This window comes from Phalangium opilio, unplaced genomic scaffold (genome assembly GCF_054372755.1).
Source record: "Phalangium opilio isolate 3A_F unplaced genomic scaffold, DU_Popi_V2 ptg000037l_1, whole genome shotgun sequence".
NCBI lineage: Eukaryota > Metazoa > Arthropoda > Arachnida > Opiliones > Phalangiidae > Phalangium > Phalangium opilio.
Window position 1 is genome coordinate 1,551,592 of NW_028324160.1, and position 16,145 is coordinate 1,567,736.

Below are 16,145 nucleotides of genomic sequence, written 5' to 3' on the forward strand. Positions count from 1 at the left end.
TGGCTCAATGGTTAGCGCGTTCGGCTGTTAATCGAAAGGTTGGTGGTTCGAGCCAAACCGGGAGCGGTGTTGTGAGATCTCAAATGTAACGTAAAAATTCAAAGTTTTTCCACAATACCTGACGAACATTTAATTTTTGGGCTTCCGTTGCGCAATGGTTAGCGCGTTCAGCTGTTAAAAGAAAGTTTGGTGGTTCGAGCCCATCCGGGAGCGGTGTTGTGAGATCTCAGATGTAACGTAAAAAGTCAAAGTTTTTTCCACAATACCTGACGACCATTTAATTTTTGGGCTTCCTTGGCTCCATGGTTAGCGCGTTCGGATGTTAAAGAAAAGGTTGGTGGTTCAGGGCCACCCGGGTGCGGTGTTGTGAAGTTTCAAATGTAACGTAAAAAGCCAAAGTTTTTCCACAATACCTGACGAACATTTAATTTTTGGGCTTCCGTGTTGCAATGGTTAGCGCGTTCAGCTGTTAATCGAAAGGTTGGTGGTTCGAGCCCACCCGGGAGCAGTGTTGTGAGATCTCAGATGAAACGTAAAAATCCAAAGTTTTTCCACAATACCTGACGAACATTTAATTTATGGGCTTCCGTGTTGCAATGGTTAGCGCGTTCGGCTGTTAACCGAAAGGTTGGTGGTTCGAGCCCACCCGGGACCGGTGTTGTGAGATCTCAAATGAAACGTAAAAATCCAAAGTTTTTCCACAATACCTGACGAACATTTAATTTTTGGGCTTCCGTTGCGCAATGGTTAGCGCGTTCGGCTGTTAACCGAAAGGTTGGTGGTTCGAGCCCATCCGGGAGCGGTGTTGTGAGGTCCCAGATGTGACGTAAAAACTCAAAGTTTTTCCACAATACCTGACGACCATTTCATTTTTGAGCTTCTTTGGCTCCATGGTTTGCGCGTTCGGATGTTCAACAAAAGGTTGGTGGTTCGGGCCCACCCGGGTGCGGTGTTGTGAAGTTTCAAATGTAACGTAAAAAGCCAAAGTTTTTCCACAATACCTGACGAACATTTTATTTTTGGGCTTCCGTTGCGCAATGGTTAGCGCGTTCGGCTGTTAACCGAAAGTTTGGTGGTTCGAGCCCACCCGGGAGCGGTGTTGTGAGATCTCAAATGTAACGTAAAAATCCTAAATGTTTCCACAATACCTGACGAACATTTTTTTCTGAGCTTCCATGGCTCAATGGTTAGCGCGTTCGGCTGTTAATTGAAAGGTTGGTGGTTCGAGCCCAACCGGGAGCGGTGTTGTGAGATCTCAATTGTAACGTAAAAATTCAAAGTTTTTCCACAATACCTGACGAACATTTAATTTTTGGGGTTCCGTTGCGCAATGGTTAGCGCGTTCAGCTGTTAATAGAAAGGTTGGTGGTTCGAGCCCACTCGGGAGCGGTGTTGCGAGATCTCAAATAAAACGTAAAAATCCAAAGTTTTTCCACGATACCTGACAACCATATGTTTTCTGAGCTTTCATGGCTCAATGGTTAGCGCGTTCGGCTGTTAATCGAAAGGTTGGTGGTTCGAGCCCAACCAGGAGCGGTGTTGTGAGATCTCAAATGTAACGTAAAAATTCAAAGTTTTTCCACAATACCAAACGAACATTTAATTTTTGGGCTTCCGTTGCGCAATGGTTAGCGCGTTCAGCTGATAAAAGAAAGTTTGGTGGTTCGAGCCCACTCGGGAGCAGTGTTGTGAGATCTCAAATGTAACGTAAAAATCCAAAGTTTTTCCACAATACCTGACGAACATTTAATTTTTGGGCTTCCATTGCGCAATGGTTAGCGCGTTCGGCTGTTAACCGAAGGTTGGTGGTTCGAGCCCATCCGGGAGCGGTGTTGTGAGGTCTCAGATGTAACGTAAGATGTCAGAGTATTTCCACAATACCGGACGACCATTTATTTTCTGAGCTTCCATGGCTCAATGGTTAGCGCGTTCGGCTGTTAATCGAAAGGTTGGTGGTTTGAGCCAAACCGGGAGCGGTGTTGTGAGATCTCAAATGTAACGTAAAAATTCAAAGTTTTTCCACAATACCTGACGACCATTTCATTTCTGAGCTTCCTTGGCTCCATGGTTAGCGCGTTCGTATGTTAACCAAAAGGTTGGTGGTTCGAGCCCACCCGAGAGCGGTGTTGTGAAGTCTCAAATGTAACGTAAAAAGCCAAAGTTTTTCCACAATACCTGACGACCATTTCATTCCTGAGCTTCCTTGGCTCCATGGTTAGCGCGTTCGGATGTTAACCGAAAGGTTGGTGGTTCGATTCAACCCGGGTGCGGTGTTGTGAAGTTTTAAATGTAACGTAAAAAGCCAAAGTTTTTCCACAATACCTGACGACCATTAACTTTTTGGGCTTCCTTGGCGCAATGGTTAGCACGTTCGGCTGTTAACCGAAAGGTTGGTGGTTCGAGCCCACTCGGCAGCGGTGTTGTGAGATATCAAATGTAACGTAAAAATCCAAAGTTTTTCCACAATACCTGACGGCCATTTATTTTCTGAGCTTCCATGGCTCAATGGTTAGCGCGTTCGGCTGTTAAGCGAAAGCTTGGTGGTTCGAGCCCATCCGGGAGCGGTGTTGTGAGATCTCAGATGTAAATTAAAAAGTCAAAGTTTTTCCACAATACCTGACGACCATTTAATTTTTGGGCTTCTTTGGCTCCATGGTAAGGGCGTTCGGATGTTAAACAAAAGGTTGGTGGTTCGGGTCCACCTGGGTGCGGTGTTGTGAAGTTTCAAATGTAACGTAAAAAGCCAAAGTTTTTCCACAATACCTGACGAAGATTTAATTTTTGGGCTTCCGTGTTGCAATGGTTAGCGCGTTCAGCTGTTAATCGAAAGGTTGGTGGTTCGAGCCCACCCGGGAGCGGTGTTGTGAGATCTCTGATGTAACGTAAAAAGTCAAAGTTTTTCCACAATACCTGACGACCATTTATTTTCTGAGCTTCCATGGCTCAATGGTTAGCGCGTTCGGCTGTTAACCGAAAGGTTGGTGGTTCGAGCCCACCCGGGAGCGGTGTTGTGAGATCTCAAATGTAACGTAAAAATTCAAAGTTTATCCACAATACCTGACGAACATATAATTTTTAGGCTTCCGTTGCGCAATGGTTAGCGCGTTCAGCTGTTAAGAGAAAGGTTGGTGGTTCGAGCACACTCGGGAGCGGTGTTGTGAGATCACAAATGTAACGTAAAAATCCAAAGTTTTTCCACAATACCTGACGGCCATTTATTTTCTGAGCTTCCATGGCTCAATGTTTAGCGCGTTCAGCTGTTAAAAGAAAGGTTGGTGGTTCGAGCCCATCCGGGAGCGGTGTTGTGAGATCTCAGATGTAACGTAAAAAGTCAAAGTTTTTCCACAATACCTGACGACCATTTAATTTTTGGGCTTCTTTGGCTCCATGGTTAGCGCGTTCGGATGTTAAAGAAAAGGTTGGTGGTTCAGGGCCACCCGGGTGCGGTGTTGTGAAGTTTCAAATGTAACGTAAAAAGCCAAAGTTTTTCCACAATACCTGACGAACATTTAATTTTTGGGCTTCCGTTGCGCAATGGTTAGCGCGTTCAGCTGTTAAAAGAAAGTTTGGTGGTTCGAGCCGACTCGGGAGCGGTGTTGTGAGATCTCAAATGTAACGTAAAAATCCAAAGTTTTTCCACAATACCTGACGAACATTTAATTTTTGGGCTTCCATTGCGCAATGGTTAGCGCGTTCGGCTGTTAACCGAAAGGTTGGTGGTTCGAGCCCATCCGGGAGCGGTGTTGTGAGGTCTTAGATGTATTGTAAAATCCAAAGTTTTTCCACAATACCTGACGACCATATCATTTTCGGGCTTCCGTGGCGCAATGGTTAGCGCGTTCGGCTGTTAACCGAAAGGTTGGTGGTTCGAGCCCATCCGGGTGAGGTGTTGTGAGGTCCCAGATGTGACGTAAAAACTCAAAGTTTTTCCACAATACCTGACGACCATTTCATTTTTGAGCTTCTTTGGCTCCATGGATAGCGCGTTCGGATGTTAAACAAAAGGTTGGTGGTTCGGGTCCACCCGGGTGCGGTGTTGTGAGATCCCAAATGTAACGTAAAAAGCCAAAGTTTTTCCACAATACCTGACGAACATTTAATTTTTCGTCTTCCGTTGCGCAATGGTTAGCGCGTTCGGCTGTTAACCGAAAGTTTGGTGGTTCGAGCCCACCCGGGAGCGGTGTTGTGAGATCTCAAATGTAACGTAAAAATCCAAAATTTTTCCACAATACCTGACGAAATTTAATTTTTGGGCTTCCGTTGCGCAATAGTTAGCGCGTTCGGCTGTTAACCGAAAGGTTGGTGGTTCGAGCCCACCCGAGAGCGATGTTGTGAGATCTCAAATGTAACGTAAAAATCCAAAGTTTTTCCACAATACCTGACGACCATTTATTTTCTGAGCTTCCATGGCTCAATGGTTAGCGCGTTCGGCTGTTAATCGCTAACCATTGCAACACGGAAGCCCAAAAATTAAATGTTCGTCAGGTATTGTGGAAAAACTTTGGATTTTTACGTTACATCTGAGATCTCACAACACCGCTCCCGGGTGGACTCGAACAACCAACCTTTCGATTAACAGCTGAACGCGCTAACCATTGCAACACGGAAGCCCAAAAATTAAATGTTCGTCAGGTATTGTGGAAAAACTTTGGCTTTTTACGTTACATTTGAAACTTCACAACACCGCACCCGGGTGGCCCTGAACCACCAACCTTTTCTTTAACATCCGAACGCGCTAACCATGGAGCCAAAGAAGCCCAAAAATTAAATGGTCGTCAGGTATTGTGGAAAAACTTTGACTTTTTACGTTACATCTGAGATCTCACAACACCTCTCCCGGATGGGCTCGAACCACCAACCTTTCGATTGACAGTCGAACGCGCTAACCATTGAGCCATGGAAGCTCAGAAAATAAATGGCCGTCAGGTATTGTGGAAAAACTTTGGATTTTTACGTTACATTTGAGATCTCACAACACCGCTCCCGAGTGTGCTCGAACCACCAACCTTTCTTTTAACAGCTGAACGCGCTAACCATTGCGCAACGGAAGCCCCAAAAATTAAAAGTTCGTCAGGTATTGTGGAAAAACTTTGGATTTTTTCGTTACATTTGAGATCTCACAACACCGCTCCCGACTGGGCTCGAACCACCAACCTTTCTCTTAACAGCTGAACGCGCTAACCATTGCGCAACGGAAGCCCAAAAATTATATGTTCGTCAGGTATTGTGGAAAAACTTTGAATTTTTACGTTACATTTGAGATCTCACAACACCGCTCCCGGGTGGGCTCGAACCACCAACCTTTCGGTTAACAGCCGAACGCGCTAACCATTGAGCCATGGAAGCTCAGAAAATAAATGGTCGTCAGGTATTGTGGAAAAACTTTGACTTTTTACGTCACATCAGAGATCTCACAACACCGCTCCCGGGTGGGCTCGAACCACCAACCTTTCGATTAACAGCTGAACGCGCTAACCATTGCAACACGGAAGCCCAAAAATTAAATGTTCGTCAGGTATTGTGGAAAAACTTTGGCTTTTTACGTTACATTTAAAACTTCACAACACCGCACCCGGGTGGAGTCGAACCACCAACCTTTCGGTTAACATCCGAACGCGCTAACCATGGAGCCAAGGAAGCTCAGGAATGAGATGGTCGTCAGGTATTGTGGAAAAACTTTGGCTTTTTACGTTACATTTGAAACTTCACTACACCGCACCCGGGTGGGCCCGAACCACCAACCTTTTGTTTAACATCCGAACGCGCTTACCATGGAGCCAAAGAAGCCCAAAAATTAAATGGTCGTCAGGTATTGTGGAAAAACTTTGACTTTTTAACTTACATCTGAGATCTCACAACACCGCTCCCGGATGGGCTCGAACCACCAACCTTTCGCTTATCAGCCGAACGCGCTAACCCTTGAGCCATGGAAGCTCAGAAAATAAATGGCCGTCTGGTATTGTGGAAAAACTTTGGATTTTTACGTTACATTTGAGATCTCACAACACCGCTGCCGAGTGGGTTCGAACCACCAATCTTTCGATTAACAGCTGAACGCGCTAACCATTGCAACACGGAAGCCCAAAAATTAAATGTTCGTCAGGTATTGTGGAAAAAATTTGGATTTTTACGTTACATTTGAGACTTCACAACACCGCTCCCGGGTGGGCTTGAACCACCGACCTTTTGGTTAACATCCGAACGCGCTGACCATGAAGCCAAGGAAGCTCGGGAATGAAATGGTCGTTAGGTATTGTGGAAAAACTTTGAATTTTTACGTTACATTTGAGATCTCACAACACCGCTCCCGGTTGGGCTCGAACCACCAACCTTTCTATTAACAGCTGAACGCGCTAACCATTGCGCAACGGAACCCCAAAAATTAAATGTTCGTCAGGTATTGTGGAAAAACTTTGGATTTTTACGTTACATTTGAGATCACACAACACCGCTCCCGAGTGGGCTCGAACCACCAAACTTTCTTTTAACAGCTGAACGCGCTAACCATTGCGCAACGGAAGCCCAAAAATTTAATGTTCGTCAGGTATTGTGGAAAAACTTTGAATTTTTACGTTACATTTGAGATCTCACAACAGCGCTCTCGGTTGGGCTCGAACCACCAACCTTTCGATTAACAGCCGAACGCGCTAACAATGGAGCCATGAAAGCTCAGAAAACATATGGTTGTCAGGTATCGTGGAAAAACTTTGGATTTTTACGTTACATTTGAGATCTCACAACACCGCTCCCGAGTGGGCTCGAACCACCAACCTTTCTATTAACAGCTGAACGCGCTAACCATTGCGCAACGGAACCCCAAAAATTAAATGTTCGTCAGGTATTGTGGAAAAACTTTGAATTTTTACGTTACATTTGAGATCTCACAACACCGCTCCCGGTTGGGCTCGAACCACCAACCTTTCGGTTAACAGCCGAACGCGCTAACCATTGCGCAATGGAAGCCCAAAAATTAAACGTTCGTCAGGTATTGTGGAAAAACTTTGGATTTTTACGTTACATTTGAGATCTCACAACACCGCTCCCGAGTGGGCTCGAACCACCAAACTTTCTTTTAACAGCTAAACGCGCTAACCATTGCGCAACGGAAGCCCAAAAATTAAATGTTCGTCAGGTATTGTGGAAAAACTTTGAATTTTTACGTTACATTTGAGATCTCACAACACCGCTCCCGGTTGGGCTCGAACCACCAACCTTTCGATTAACAGCCGAACGCGCTAACCATGGAGCCATGAAAGCTCAGAAAACATATGGTTGTCAGGTATCGTGGAAAAACTTTGGATTTTTACGTTACATTTGAGATCTCACAACACCGCCCCCGAGTGGGCTCGAACCACCAACCTTTCTATTAACAGCTGAACGCGCTAACCATTGCGCAACGGAAGCCCAAAAATAAAATGTTCGTCAGGTATTGTGGAAAAATTTTGGATTTTTACGTTACATTTGAGATCTCACAACACCGCTCCCGGTTGGGCTCGAACCACCAACCTTTCGGTTAACAGCCGAACGCGCTAACCATTGCGCAATGGAAGCCCAAAAATTACATGGTCGTCAAGTATTGTGGAAAAACTTTGGCTTTTTACGTTACATTTGAGATCTTAAAACACCGCTCCCGGGTGGGCTCGAACCACCAAACTTTCTTTTAACAGCTGAATGCGCTAACCATTGCGCAACGGAAGCCCAAAAATTAAATGTTCGTCAGGTATTGTGGAAAAACTTTGAATTTTTACGTTACATTTGAGATCTCACAACACCGCTCCCGGTTGGGCTCGAACCACCAACCTTTCGATTAACAGCCGAACGCGCTAACCATTGAGCCATGGAAGCTCAGAAAATAAATGGTCGTCAGGTATTGTGGAAAAACTTTGGATTTTTACGTTACATTTGAGATCTCACAACATCGCTCCCGGGTGGGCTCGAACCACCAACCTTTCGGTTAACAGCCGAACGCGCTGACCATTGCGCAACGGAAGCCCAAAAATTAAATGTTCGTCAGGTATTGTGGAAAAATTTTGGATTTTTACGTTACATTTGAGATCTCACAACACCGCTCCCGGGTGGGCTCGAACCACCAAACTTTCGGTTAACAGCCGAACGCGCTAACCATTGCGCAACGGAAGACGAAAAATTAAATGTTCGTCAGGTATTGTGGAAAAACTTTGGCTTTTTACGTTACATTTGAAACTTCACAACACCGCACTCGGGTGGGCCCGAACCACCAACCTTTTGTTGAACATCCGAACGCGCTAACCATGGAGCCAAAGAAGCTCAAAAATGAAATGGTCGTCAGGTATTGTGGAAAAACTTTGAGTTTTTACGTCACATCTGGGACCTCACAACACCGCACCCGGATGGGCTCGAACCACCAACCTTTCGGTTAACAGCCGAACGCGCTAACCATTGCGCCACGGAAGCCCGAAAATGATATTGTCGTCAGGTATTGTGAAAAAACTTTGGATTTTACAATACATCTAAGACCTCACAACACCGCTCCCGGATGGGCTCGAACCACCAACCTTTCGGTTAACAGCCGAACGCGCTAACCATTGCGCAACGGAAGCCCAAAAATTAAATGTTCGTCAGGTATTGTGGAAAAACTTTGGATTTATACGTTACATTTGAGATCTCACAACACCGCTCCCGGGTGGGCTCGAATCACCAACCTTTCGGTTAACAGCCGAACGCGCTAACCATTGAGCCATGGAAGCTCAGAAAATAAATGGTCGTCAGGTATTGTGGAAAAACTTTGACTTTTTACGTCACATCTGAGACCTAACAACACCGCTCCCGGGTGGGCTCGAACCACCAACCTTTCGATTAACAGCTGAACGCGCTAACCATTGCAACACGGAAGCCCAAAAATTAAATGTTCGTCAGGTATTGTGGAAAAAATTTGGATTTTTACGTTACATCTGAGATCTCACAACACTGCTCCCGGGTGGGCTCGAACCACCAACCTTTCGATTAACAGCTGAACGCGCTAACCATTGCAACACGGAAGCCCAAAAATTAAATGTTTGTCAGGTATTGTGGAAAAACTTTGGCTTTTTACGTTACATTTGAAACTTCACAACACCACACCCGGGTGGCCCTGAACCACCAACCTTTTCTTTAACATCCGAACGCGCTAACCATGGAGCCAAAGAAGCCCAAAAATTAAATGGTCGTCAGGTTTTGTGGAAAAACTTTGACTTTTTACGTTACATCTGAGATCTCACAACACCGCTCCCGGATGGGCTCGAACCACCAACCTTTCGATTGACAGTCGAACGCGCAAACCATTGAGCCATGGAAGCTCAGAAAATAAATGGCCGTCAGGTATTGTGGAAAAACTTTGGATTTTTACGTTACATTTGAGATCTCACAACACCGCTCCCGAGTGTGCTCGAACCACCAACCTTTATTTTAACAGCTGAACGCGCTAACCATTGCGCAACGGAAGCCCCAAAAATTAAATGTTCGTCAGGTATTGTGGAAAAACTTTGGATTTTTTCGTTACATTTGAGATCTCACAACACCGCTCCCGAGTGGGCTCGAACCACCAACCTTTCTCTTAACAGCTGAACGCGCTAACCATTGCGCAAAGGAAGCCCCAAAAATTAAATGTTCGTCAGGTATTGTGGAAAAACTTTGGATTTTTACGTTACATTTGAGATCTCACAACACCGCTCCCGGGTGGGCTCGAACCACCAACCTTTCGGTTAACAGCCGAACGCGCTAACCATTGAGCCATGGAAGCTGAGAAAATAAATGGTCGTCAAGTATTGTAGAAAAACTTTGACTTTTTACGTCACATCTGAGACCTCACAACACCGCTCCCGGGTGGGCTCGAACACCAAACCTTTCGATTAACAGCTGAACGCGCTAACCATTGCAACACGGAAGCCCAAAAATTAAATGTTCGTCGGGTATTGTGGAAAAACTTTGGCTTTTTACGTTACATTTGAAACTACACAACACCGCACCCGGGTGGGCCCGAACCACCAACCTTTTGTTTAACATTCCTAACGCGCTAACCATGGAGCCAAAGAAGCCCAAAAATTAAATGGTCGTCAGGTATTGTGGAAAAACTTTGACTTTTTAAGTTACATCCGTGCGCGGTGTTGTGAAGTCTCAAATGTAACGTAAAAAGCCAAAGTTTTTCCACAATACCTGACGACCATTTCATTCCTGAGCTTCCATGGCTCCATGGTTAGCGCGTTCGGATGTTAACCGAAAGGTTGGTGGTTCGATTCCACCCGGGTGCGGTGTTGTGAAGTTTCAAATGTAACGTAAAAAGCGAAAGTTTTTCCACAATACCTGACGACCATTTACTTTTTGGGCTTCCGTGGCGAAATGGTTAGCACGTTCGGCTGTTAACCGAAAGGTTGGTGGTTCGAGCCCACTCGGCAGCGGTGTTGTGAGATCTCAAATGTAACGTAAAAATCCAAAGTTTTTCCACAATACCTGACGGCCATTTATTTTCTGAGCTTCAATGGCTCAATGGTTAGCGCGTTCGGCTGTTAAGCGAAAGGTTGGTGGTTCGAGCCCCATCCGGGAGCGGTGTTGTGAGATCTCAGATGTAACTTAAAAATTCAAAGTTTTTCCACAATACCTGACGAACATTTAATTTTTGGGCTTCCGTTGCGCAATGGTCAGCGCGTTCGGCTGTTAACCGAAAGGTTGGTAGTTCGAGCCTACTCGGGAGCGGTGTTGTGAGATCTCAAATGTAACGTAAAAATCCAAAGTTTTTCCACAATACCTGACGGCCATTTGTTTTCTGAGCTTCCATGGCTCAATGGTTAGCGCGTTCGGCTGTTAAGCGAAAGGTTGGTGGTTCGAGCCCATCCGGGAGCGGTGTTGTAAGATCTCAGATGTAACTTAAAAAGTCAAAGTTTTACCACAATACCTGACGAACATTTAATTTTTGGGCTTCCGTGTTGCAATGGTTAGCGCGTTCAGCTGTTAATCGAAAGGTTGGTGGTTCGAGCGCACCCGGGAGCGGTGTTGTGAGATTTCTGATGTAACGTAAAAATTCAAAGTTTTTCCACAATACCTGACGACCATTTTTTTTTCTGAGCTTCCCCATGGCTCAATGGTTAGCGCGTTCGGCTGTTAACCGAAAGGTTGGTGGTTCGAGCCCACCCGGGACCGGTGTTGTGAGATCTCAAATGTAACGTAAAAATTAAAAAAATTTTCCACAATACCTGACGAACATTTAATTTTTGGGCTTCCGTTGCGCAATGGTTGGCGCGTTCAGCTGTTAAAAGAAAGGTTGGTGGTTCGAGCCCACTCGGGAGCGGTGTTGTGAGATCTCAAATGTAACGTAAAAATTTAAATCTTTTCCACAATATCTGACGAACATTTAATTTTTGGGGCTTCCGTTGCGCAATGGTTAGCGCGTTCAGCTGTTAAAAGAAAGGATGGTGGTTCGAGCACACTCGGGAGCGGTGTTGTGAGATCTCAAATGTAACGTAAAAATCCAAAATTTTTCTACAATACCTGACGAACATTTAATTTTTGGGCTTCCGTTGCGCAATGGTCAGCGCGTTCGGCTGTTAATCGAAAGGTTGGTGGTTCGAGCACATCCGGGTGCGGTGTTGTGAGGTCCCAGATGTGACGTAAAAAGTCAAAGTTTTTCCACAATACCTGACGACCATTTCATTTTTGAGCTTCTTTGGCTCCATGGTTAGCGCGTTCGGATGTTAAATAAAAGGTTGGTAGTTCGAGCCCACCCGGGTGCGGTGTTGTGAAGTTTCAAATGTAACGTAAAAAGCCAAAGTTTTTCCACAATACCTGACGACCATTTACTTTTTGGGCTTTCGTGGCGCAATGGTTAGCACGTTCAGCTGTTAATAGAAAGGTTGGTGGTTCGAGCCCACTCGGGAGCGGTGTTGTGAGATCTCAAATGTAACGTATAAATCCAAAGTTTTTCCACAATACCTGACGAACATTGAATTTTTGGGCTTCCGATGCGCAGTAATTAGCGCGTTCGGCTTTTAACCGAAAGGTTGGTGGTTCGAGCCCATCCGGAAGCGGTGTTGTGAGGTCTTAGATTTAACGTAAAATCCAAAGTTTTTCCACAATACCTGACGACCATATCACTTTCGGGCTTCCGTGGCGCAATGGTTAGCGCGTTCGGCTGTTAACCGAAAGGTTGGTGGTTCGAGCCCATCCGGGTGCGGTGTTGTGAGGTCCCAGATGTGACGTAAAAAGTCAAAGTTTTTCCACAATACCTGACGACCATTTCATTTTTGAGCTTCTTTGGCTCCATGGTTAGCGCGTTCGGATGTTAAATAAAAGGTTGGTAGTTCGAGCCCACCCGGGTGCGGTGTTGTGAAGTTTCAAATGTAACGTAAAAAGCCAAAGTTTTTCCACAATACCTGACGACCATTTACTTTTTGGGCTTTCGTGGCGCAATGGTTAGCACGTTCAGCTGTTAATAGAAAGGTTGGTGGTTCGAGCCCACTCGGGAGCGGTGTTGTGAGATCTCAAATGTAACGTATAAATCCAAAGTTTTTCCACAATACCTGACGAACATTGAATTTTTGGGCTTCCGATGCGCAGTAATTAGCGCGTTCGGCTTTTAACCGAAAGGTTGGTGGTTCGAGCCCATCCGGAAGCGGTGTTGTGAGGTCTTAGATTTAACGTAAAATCCAAAGTTTTTCCACAATACCTGACGACCATATCACTTTCGGGCTTCCGTGGCGCAATGGTTAGCGCGTTCGGCTGTTAGCCGAAAGGTTGGTGGTTCGAGCCCATCCGGGTGCGGTGTTGTGAGGTCCCAGATGTGACGTAAAAAGTCAAAGTTTTTCCACAATACCTGACGACCATTTCATTTTTGAGCTTCTTTGGCTCCATGGTTAGCGCGTTCGGATGTTAAATAAAAGGTTGGTAGTTCGAGCCCACCCGGGTGCGGTGTTGTGAAGTTTCAAATGTAACGTAAAAAGCCAAAGTTTTTCCACAATACCTGACGACCATTTACTTTTTGGGCTTTCGTGGCGCAATGGTTAGCACGTTCAGCTGTTAATAGAAAGGTTGGTGGTTCGAGCCCACTCGGGAGCGGTGTTGTGAGATCTCAAATGTAACGTATAAATCCAAAGTTTTTCCACAATACCTGACGAACATTGAATTTTTGGGCTTCCGATGCGCAGTAATTAGCGCGTTCGGCTTTTAACCGAAAGGTTGGTGGTTCGAGCCCATCCGGAAGCGGTGTTGTGAGGTCTTAGATTTAACGTAAAATCCAAAGTTTTTCCACAATACCTGACGACCATATCACTTTCGGGCTTCCGTGGCGCAATGGTTAGCGCGTTCGGCTGTTAACCGAAAGGTTGGTGGTTCGAGCCCATCCGGGTGCGGTGTTGTGAGGTCCCAGATGTGACGTAAAAAGTCAAAGTTTTTCCACAATACCTGACGACCATTTCATTTTTGAGCTTCTTTGGCTCCATGGTTAGCGCGTTCGGATGTTAAATAAAAGGTTGGTAGTTCGAGCCCACCCGGGTGCGGTGTTGTGAAGTTTCAAATGTAACGTAAAAAGCCAAAGTTTTTCCACAATACCTGACGACCATTTACTTTTTGGGCTTTCGTGGCGCAATGGTTAGCACGTTCAGCTGTTAATAGAAAGGTTGGTGGTTCGAGCCCACTCGGGAGCGGTGTTGTGAGATCTCAAATGTAACGTATAAATCCAAAGTTTTTCCACAATACCTGACGAACATTGAATTTTTGGGCTTCCGATGCGCAGTAATTAGCGCGTTCGGCTTTTAACCGAAAGGTTGGTGGTTCGAGCCCATCCGGAAGCGGTGTTGTGAGGTCTTAGATTTAACGTAAAATCCAAAGTTTTTCCACAATACCTGACGACCATATCACTTTCGGGCTTCCGTGGCGCAATGGTTAGCGCGTTCGGCTGTTAACCGAAAGGTTGGTGGTTCGAGCCCATCCGGGTGCGGTGTTGTGAGGTCCCAGATGTGACGTAAAAAGTCAAAGTTTTTCCACAATACCTGACGACCATTTCATTTTTGAGCTTCTTTGGCTCCATGGTTAGCGCGTTCGGATGTTAAATAAAAGGTTGGTAGTTCGAGCCCACCCGGGTGCGGTGTTGTGAAGTTTCAAATGTAACGTAAAAAGCCAAAGTTTTTCCACAATACCTGACGACCATTTACTTTTTGGGCTTTCGTGGCGCAATGGTTAGCACGTACAGCTGTTAATAGAAAGGTTGGTGGTTCGAGCCCACTCGGGAGCGGTGTTGTGAGATCTCAAATGTAACGTATAAATCCAAAGTTTTTCCACAATACCTGACGAACATTGAATTTTTGGGCTTCCGATGCGCAGTAATTAGCGCGTTCGGCTTTAAACCGAAAGGTTGGTGGTTCGAGCCCATCCGGAAGCGGTGTTGTGAGGTCTTAGATTTAACGTAAAATCCAAAGTTTTTCCACAATACCTGACGACCATATCACTTTCGGGCTTCCGTGGCGCAATGGTTAGCGCGTTCGGCTGTTAACCGAAAGGTTGGTGGTTCGAGCCCATCCGGGTGCGGTGTTGTGAGGTCCCAGATGTGACGTAAAAAGTCAAAGTTTTTCCACAATACCTGACGACCATTTCATTTTTGAGCTTCTTTGGCTCCATGGTTAGCGCGTTCGGATGTTAAATAAAAGGTTGGTAGTTCGAGCCCACCCGGGTGCGGTGTTGTGAAGTTTCAAATGTAACGTAAAAAGCCAAAGTTTTTCCACAATACCTGACGACCATGTACTTTCTGAGCTTCCATGGCTCAATGGTTAGCGCGTTCGGCTGTTAACCGAATGGTTGTTGGTTCGAATACCCGGGAGCGGTCTTGTGAGATCTAAGATGTAACGTAAAAATCCAAAGTTTTTTCCACAATACCTGACGAACATTTAATTTTTCGTCTTCCGTTGCGCAATGGTTAGCGCGTTCGGCTGTTAACCGAAAGTTTGATGGTTCGAGCCCACCCGGGAGCGGTGTTGTGAGACCTCAAATTTAACGTAAAAATTCAAAGTTTTTCCACAATACCTGACGAACAGTTAATTTTTGGGCTTCCGTTGTGCAATGGTTAGCGCGTTCAGCTGTTAAAAGAAAGTTTGGTGGTTCGAGCCCACTCGGGAGCGGTGTTGTGAGATCAAAATGAAACGTAAAAATCCAAAGTTTTTCCACAATACCTGACGACCATATGTTTTCTGAGCTTCCATGGCTCAATGGTTAGCGCGTTCGGCTGTTAACCGAATGGTTGTTGGTTCGAATACCCGGGAGCGGTGTTGTGAGATTTAAGATGTAACGTAAAAATCCAAAGTTTTTTCCACAATACCTGACGAACATTTAATTTTTGGGCTTCCGTTGCGCAATGGTTAGCGCGTTCAGCTGTTAAAAGAAAGTTTGGTGGTTCGAGCCCAACCGGGAGCGGTGTTATGAGATCTCAAATGTAACGTAAAAATCCAAAATTTTTCTACAATACCTTACGAACATTTAATTTTTGGGCTTCCGTGTTGCAATGGTTAGCGCGTTCAGCTGTTAATCGAAAGGTTTGGTGTTCGAGCCCACCCGGGAGCGGTGTTGTGAGGTCTCAGATGTGACGTAAAAAGTCAAAGTTTTTCTACAATACTTGACGACCATTTATTTTCTCAGCTTCCATGGCTCAATGGTTAGCGCGTTCGGCTGTTAACCGAAAGGTTGGTGGTTCGAGCCCACCCGGGAGCGGTGTTGTGAGATCTCAAATGTAACGTAAAAATCCAAAGTTTTTCCACAATACCTGACGAACATTTAATTTTTGGGGCTTCCTTTGCGCAATGGTTAGCGCGTTCAGCTGTTAAGAGAAAGGTTGGTGGTTCGAGCCCACTCGGGAGCGGTGTTGTGAGATCTCAAATGTAACGAAAAAATCCAAAGTTTTTCCACAATACCTGACGAACATTTAATTTTTGGGGCTTCCGTTGCGCAATGGTTAGCGCGTTCAGCTGTTAAAATAAAGGTTGGTGGTTCGAGCACACTCGGGAGCGGTGTTGTGAGATCTCAAATGTAACGTAAAAATCCAAAGTTTTTCCACAATACCTGACGGCCATTTATTTTCTGAGCTTCCATGGCTCAATGGTTTGCGCGTTCGACTGTCAATCGAAAGGTTGGTGGTTCGAGCCCATCCGGGAGCG

The 16,145-nt window shown here is 45.5% G+C and overlaps 3 non-coding genes across 3 annotated transcripts; 1 reads left to right on the forward strand and 2 right to left on the reverse strand.

Annotated features, from left to right (window-relative positions):
* Positions 1-4,831: 4,831 nt before the first annotated feature.
* On the reverse strand, positions 4,832-4,904 carry TRNAD-GUC (transfer RNA aspartic acid (anticodon GUC)). The gene has a single exon. It is a non-coding gene; the product is annotated as a tRNA-Asp (tRNA).
* Positions 4,905-9,241: 4,337 nt separating this feature from the next.
* On the reverse strand, positions 9,242-9,314 carry TRNAD-GUC (transfer RNA aspartic acid (anticodon GUC)). The gene has a single exon. It is a non-coding gene; the product is annotated as a tRNA-Asp (tRNA).
* A 6,758-nt stretch (positions 9,315-16,072) lies between these two features.
* Positions 16,073-16,145, forward strand: TRNAD-GUC (transfer RNA aspartic acid (anticodon GUC)). Its single transcript has one exon. It is a non-coding gene; the product is annotated as a tRNA-Asp (tRNA).